This window comes from Pteropus alecto, unplaced genomic scaffold (genome assembly GCF_000325575.1).
Source record: "Pteropus alecto unplaced genomic scaffold, ASM32557v1 scaffold1579, whole genome shotgun sequence".
Lineage (NCBI taxonomy): Eukaryota > Metazoa > Chordata > Mammalia > Chiroptera > Pteropodidae > Pteropus > Pteropus alecto.
Genome location: NW_006442592.1, coordinates 100,337 through 107,214, shown reverse-complemented (window position 1 = coordinate 107,214; position 6,878 = coordinate 100,337). Strand labels below are relative to the sequence as shown.

Genomic DNA, 6,878 nt, shown 5'->3' with positions numbered 1-6,878 from the left:
AACTGAATGAAGAATAAAGTTTTCTTGGGATTTTATGTGAAGTTTTACTCTCCTAGGTGGTATTAATTTCTTTTTTTATCCTATATAGAAGCTCAAAGCTTTTAAGATAATGATTAAAATATATTAGAAAGGTTTTTCTTTTTTATTTTTTAAATTTATTTTTAATTGTAATTGATATGCAGCATTATATTAGTTTCACATGTGTGACATGCTGATTCACCGTTTATATACCTTACAACATGATCACCAGAATATTTTTTTGTTTTTAAATGAGAGCTGGTTGGTAAATTGATGTATTCTTCAGTGAATTAGGGCATAGACCCCAAGGAAAATACATGTATAGTGATGAGTATGATGAACTTGTTGGGTTGTAAATGTGTTTCATAATAAGGACGTAAGGAGAGTATAGAAAGATGGAGAAGAAATTTGGTAGCACTTGACAGATTGGGTAGATCATGTTGAGTGAAATTACCCCAGATTTTTAAAAAGCCGTAGGGGAAAGATCTGGAAGGGCATTGAACAAGTTACAAAATAGATCTATGTCTATTAAGAGAGTATTCTATGGAGAATATTTATCCTGATTTTCTTTATGTCTGTATGAGGCTCCTATGCTTCTTTTAGCAGCGCACCCAGTCTGTAGGTGGGGATCATATGGAACTGTAGCTCCATCTGCTGGAGAGAGGCAAACCCACTCTTGCACAGTACAGGACTGAAAGTCACCTCTCTCCATAATGTTACTGAGCCAACCAGTATTTATTAAGTACTTGCTATATGCCAGGTAGAACCTTGTCAGGTTCGAGGGTAACAGAGTAAAAACTAAGACACATTTCCTTCTCCTACTGTGCTTAGCTCTGAGAGGCTTTCTGCTTTTAAGAAAAGACTTCAATTTAGCTACTGTGCTTCTTGCATTCTAAATTCCCTTCGCAGACTTCTCTTTGGGTTACTTTTAGAGTCATATGGCCTCTCTCTGAGCATCATTTTTCTTATTTATAAGATAAGAATAACAGTGCCTCTCCTACAGGCTCAGTTTAGTTACACTTTATTAAATGCCTAATGTGTATGCTAGGCATAGGCACAAGGGACATAAGATTAGTAGGAATCTAGTTCCTACTCTCAAGGAGGTTACAAAAAGAATTTCTTGCAACATAAGCGAGGACTTACGGGAGTCCTAAGGAAGAGTGCTGAATCCAGATAGGAGAGTGGGCCTAAAGAATGGTTAGGACAGGTTTTTTGAAAACCCGATGCTTCACCTCAGTTGTACAGGATGTTAGAGTTAGCGAGGGAAAGAAAAGGGAAGATCTTCCAGACTGAGGAATCAGTATGAGCAGCAACATTGAGATGAGGACCTGCGTAGTGTGTGCATCACTGCTTGGTTGCATAAAGTGAGTGGCAGGGAGTATCCAGAGATAAGGATTTGGGAAAATAGATGGGCCAGATGAAGCAGAGTTTGTATGCTTCTTTAGGGGGTTAACTTTGTGCTCAATGCAGTGGAGAGCCATTGGAGAATTTAAGCAAGTTCCTTAAAGACATACTAGGTACTTTAAAGAGATCACTTGCTGGCCTGGATTTCTTGAATTTGATTGAAGGGGACAAGTCTGGTGACAGGGAACCTACTTAGAAAGATGCACCAGCAGACCAAGTGAGTAATGATGAGGGCTGGGACTGTGGCAGAGCTAAAAATGACAGTGAGGCAGGGCAAAGGAACAAATTTGAAAACTACTTAGGAGTTAAATTAGCAAAAGTGGATGCTTTGAAGATGAGAAATTAAAGATGACTGGCAGATTTCTCTCTTGAGTGACTGGTTAGATAATGTCCGTCCTAAGAGAGGGCATATTAAGAGAAAGAACCAGATGTAGGGAGGGGGATGGATGGTTTATTTACTCATCTTGAGTTTGAGTTGCCTGTTAGGACATCTCTGTGGAAGCAGCCAGCAGACAATTTGATGTATGACTTTGGAGTTCAAGAGAAAGGTCTGGCTGGTGTTGCTAATGTAGAGGAAGTAATAGAGCCACGAGAAGTGATGCAATCACCAGGGAGAATGCACACAATGAGACAAATGGGGAGCCAGGTCAGAATTAGGGGCGTTGCCATACCTAAAAGGCAGGCATAGGAAGAGGATCCTGCAGAGAAGACAATGATGGGATGATTAGAGAGATACAAGTGCGATGGTCTGGAAACCAGGGGAATTAAATTGAAAATTTCTAGGAGGGCATTGTTTATAAACGCCAAATATAAGATAAAGCTTGACAAATGTCTTCTGGATTTGCTTTTTAAGAAATGATTGTGACCTTAATAAGAAATGTTTCCAGATTGCAGTGGGTTGAGGAGTGAATGGAAAGTGAGGTTGCACTTACAAAAAAACAGAAATTTGTCTGAAGAGTAGAGGGAGGCAAAATAATAGCTGCAGGGGCTCAAGATAGACTTTCCCGATTACCCTACCTAAGCATGTGTGCCCCCCCCTTGTCATAACACCCTGTTTATTTCCTTCACAGTGAATGGTGATCAGTAAAGAATTGGGACATACAAAGAAAATGTCAGATGTTTTCCTCTTTTGGGTTTTAATTGCAATAACCTAAGTTACTTTCTTAGAGAGACTTTCTGCTCAGAAAACTTCCATTCTATTTTCCTTCTCCCAAGGGAGACCGTGATTGCTTTCCAGGGTTTATGTCTGTGATGTGGGACTATCCCTGGTGGGAATGGGGTGAGGGGCCTGTTTCTCACCACAAACAGCCTTTGCATTTGCCATTTCCTTTTGTATTTCAATCCCACCTCCCAAAAGAAGGTAAATAAATCAAAGCCAGAAAAGTGTTCTGACTGGAATTTTACAGCATTGAATATTGTGAGAGAAATCTAAAACCAGTTCTGATGGTTCGGTCTTAGAGTGCACCATGAAGGTGAAGCCTGAGAGGTGCCCCCCACCCCCCAACAATACCCCTTTTAAGAATGCTGGATAGAGCCCTGAATTTTAGAACCCACTCAGCCTGTAGCTCGCCTTGGATGAGGTCTGTTAGCTCTAGATGAGTCAGGGCAAGGAAGCCTTCATTCACAGAGGAGGAAGGCTGTATTAACTGCTCCCGAGTTCTTCAGTCTCAACCAAAGATCCCTTTATTATTCTTCCATGGAAACTTGCCACCTAGGAGTCCTGGGATGTGACTCAGTTGGTGTGTGAGGCTTCAGCAGCATTGGCTTTGCTCATTCTCTGCACTGGATTTGTCAGGGATATCTGGGACAGAAGGAACTGTTTGCACTGCTCAGCCAGAAAGAGCTTGGCCTGCCTGTCTCTAAACTAGGCTGTGCTACCAATATAAAATAAAGACTGGCTTCTGGACACCGAAGTGGTAAAGCACTCAGATGAAACTTAAAAGAAGCTCTGTTAATTCAAACACACAGGTATTTGAAAAAGGATAAGAGGCTATCTTTTTGTGAAAGTTCACCTCTTTCTATGCCAGTTGGTTATTGTTTATTTTTCTAAGTTTCCTGCATTTTATAAATACTTAAGTTTGCAGATTAATTTCTTAACTTAGTAAAGTATATAAAACAACTTAACAGGATATGAGTTATGACATTTAGAGGTGTTGTCTTATTGCTTCAGAACTGTGGGATTATCGTGTAACTCATCGTGTCACATGATTTGACCTAATGCAAGAAAAAAAAAACCTCAGCTTGGTTTCATTGGCTTAAATATAGTTCAGGGCAACAGATAAAAGTTAAAACAAGGAAGTTCTATACAGTATAGGAAGCAGAAGCTTTGAAAGATAATTCACTGGTTTCCCAAGGCCTGATATATGAGTGAAAATAAGACCTGAAGTACCATAAAGGAGATTCTTTATTCTTAAGAGGAAGGGAGTGTGGAGGCACATCAGGTAAAGTGCTTGGGATATCAATTTGTTATTACAGAGGTGGAGCTGTGTGTTCAAAGTGATTATGATGGAGGAGTGGAAGGTTGAGAGAAGTTTGAGAGAAGAAATGGATGTGATGGCTTAGACCAGCCAAATACAGGGTATTGTATTTCTAGATTTATTTTCCTTGTAACCTATTTTTCTGTTAGTTAAAAGCAAATCTAAAAGATACTCGTCTAAACTTGCATATTCAGTAACAGAAAAGGTCTTGGGTAAGTTGTAGTAGCTTCTAGCCATGCTCATCAAAATTTTTCTCCTCCCTGCTCCATTTGGTTGTGGGTCTTACTTATTTTTAATTATTTAATTATTGAATATATGTAAAAGCAACTTCATCTTGTATTGCACTCAAAGTAAAAGTGGTGGAGGAAGGGAGGCTATACTCTTGTTTGCAAGAAAACATTAAGAACAATGATAAAGTTTAGTGCCATAAAGTTTATGGTCCTTGCAGAGACTTACACTATAAAAGACCTGGTGATGCTTTTTATTTTATTACGTTAAGTACTTTTAACCCAAATTCTGCCTAGGGTCTTAAAACAAACAAACCAAACAAACATGTACTATTTAACCCTATGGTTAGTGAACTTTTTGTCCTGCCATAGTGGGAAAAAGGCAACTATAACTAGTTGAGGAGTTACTTTTATTCATTAATCTGTATAACTCCATTTAAAAACAGGTAGTCCATTTTTAAAGGAATCTTAGTGTACCAAATCTACATTTGTAAAGCATTTATTAAGAGGTGATTGTTCACCCCAAAGGGATCTTGTATCTAATACATGATTTACCTAACATAGTGAATTTCCTGAGTTTTAATGTATTTATGAAAACATGTATTTTACAGATAACCTCCAAGAACATAACCTTGAGAGGAATATACATGAGGTGATATATAAGAGAATGTTATTTCATTTATATATTTATATATATTTCGTAAACACATAATCATGAAATACGGAACAATTATAGTGATTAGGAGAACAGTTTTTTTTTTTCAGGGACAAGAAAAAGTTAAAAAGAGTTCCCAGAGGGGAAAAATAAGGCCTTTAAGGGAACTTTAATTGTATGTCAATTATGTCAATAAATTTTTTAAAAGTTGTTTTTAGGTTTGCTTAATGCAGAGGCCTTACAGTGATTTTGAGTTAAGTGTTGCCCAAAAGTTCTTACTAATGTTCCTGTATACATCTTTCTCAGAAGAAAGATGTATATAGGAACAGTGCTCCCTCTGACTGCCTGTAGAGTAGGTCAGATTTTAGCTCCCAGTTAGTGTGTCATTTCTGGGACATGATTTATCAGTCTACAGAATGGAGATGTTGATGTCCTGCAAAGTGATTGATTGAATTAAATGAGGTGATGTATAGGAAAGTATTTTATATACCAAACATTGGTATAACATTGGTATAACAAATACATGATAGTATTGTGTGGGACTGAGGATGAGGGGAATGGATACTCTTTATACCCCAAATGAGAGTTTAAGATAGGAGATATATGTACATATACATACATATACATACATATACATATATATATATATATATACACACACATACACACACACACATCTATACACACACACATATATGTATATATATGTATAATGAAGAATTGAAAAGTAAATTTTACCAAATATTCTGGGTAGGGAGAGAGAAGAGGCAACTATTCCCTTAGCAATATATTCACAGGGCTTAAAAACTATGCTAAAAGAAAGTTTTTTGCTACTGCAGAGGTGTTTATTTGTAGCCTAGAAAAGTGTTCAAAAACCTAGTTTTTTGGATTTAGCTGTTCATGGTCTTTCTTGTCACTAATTTGTCAGTTTTAGACCTGTAAAGGGAATCCGCCTTTCTCACCTATTTGTTTATTCATTGAGCCTGTTTATCTTTGAAACATTTTGGTATAGTTGAAAGACCATGGGTTTTAGAGCTACCAAGCTTGGGTTCAAACCTTCTACCACTTGTATGATTCTGAAAAATATTTAATATCTGAGTCGCATATTCCTCATCTGTAGATGGCAATAATACCTAGTCTGTGAGTAGTGAAGATTAATTGAAATCATGCATATAAAAGGATCCTAGCTTGATATTTGGTGGGATGTAGGTGGTCAATGAATGTTCCCTCCCCTCCTCATTTTTTATTGTGGTAATGTACCATAAAATTTGCCATTTTAACCATTTTAAGTGTAAAATTCAGTGGCATTAATTAATTCACAATGTCATGCAACCATCACCACTGTTGCTAAAACTTTTCATCACCCCAAACAGATACTCCATAGCCATTAAGCATTAACTCTCCATTCTCTCCTCCCATCCCCTGAAAACTTCTAATCCACTTTCTGTCTCTATGAATTTGCTTCTTCTAATATATTTTATATAAGTAGAATCATACAATGATATCACCTTCTGTTTCTGGCCTCTTTCATTTATCATAATGTGTTTTAGGTTCATCCACATTGAAGCATATATCAGAACTTCTTTCCTTTTTATGAATGGATATTATTCCATTGTATGGATATACCACACTTTGTTTATCCATTCATCTGTTGAAGGATACTTGGGCTGTTTCCACCTTTTGGCTATTGTGAATGATGCTGCTATGAACATGAATGTAAAAGTATCTGTTTGAGTCCCTGCTCTAAATTCTTTAGTGTATACCCAGAAGTGGAATTGCTGAGTCATATGGTAATTCTATATTTAGCTTTTTGAGGGACCACCAAAACTGTTTCCTCCACCTTTGTTTTTTGTTTTACTCTACACTATTCATGCATGTCTTCTTTAAAAACAGAATTACTAGAGCTCAGAGTTGAAAGAAACCAAGTTCTAGTTAGTATCTGATAATCTCATGTTTTTTCATCCACTTCCAAACAAATGGAAACCTCTTTGAAGTCTCCCACTGCCCAACCACTACTGCAAAGACCTTCTCTTTACCTTGCTGTTTTTCTCTTAAATCTTCTCCCCATTCTCTGACCTTTTCTTTTCTTCACTAATT

The 6,878-nt window shown here is 37.2% G+C and overlaps 1 protein-coding gene across 6 annotated transcripts in view; it reads left to right on the top strand.

The window, feature by feature from the left end:
- LIMS1 (LIM zinc finger domain containing 1) overlaps positions 1-6,878 on the top strand; it is a 144,341-nt gene that overhangs the window by 47,282 nt on the left and 90,181 nt on the right. The window contains exon 1 of one of the 6 annotated variants that reach the window (XM_015597799.2): positions 3,841-3,863. The exons of the other annotated variants lie outside the window; for them this stretch is intronic. The gene's annotated coding sequence lies outside the window, so the exon portion shown is untranslated. Of the gene's footprint in view, positions 1-3,840; positions 3,864-6,878 lie in introns of those variants that run through there. 6 annotated transcript variants of the gene reach the window in all.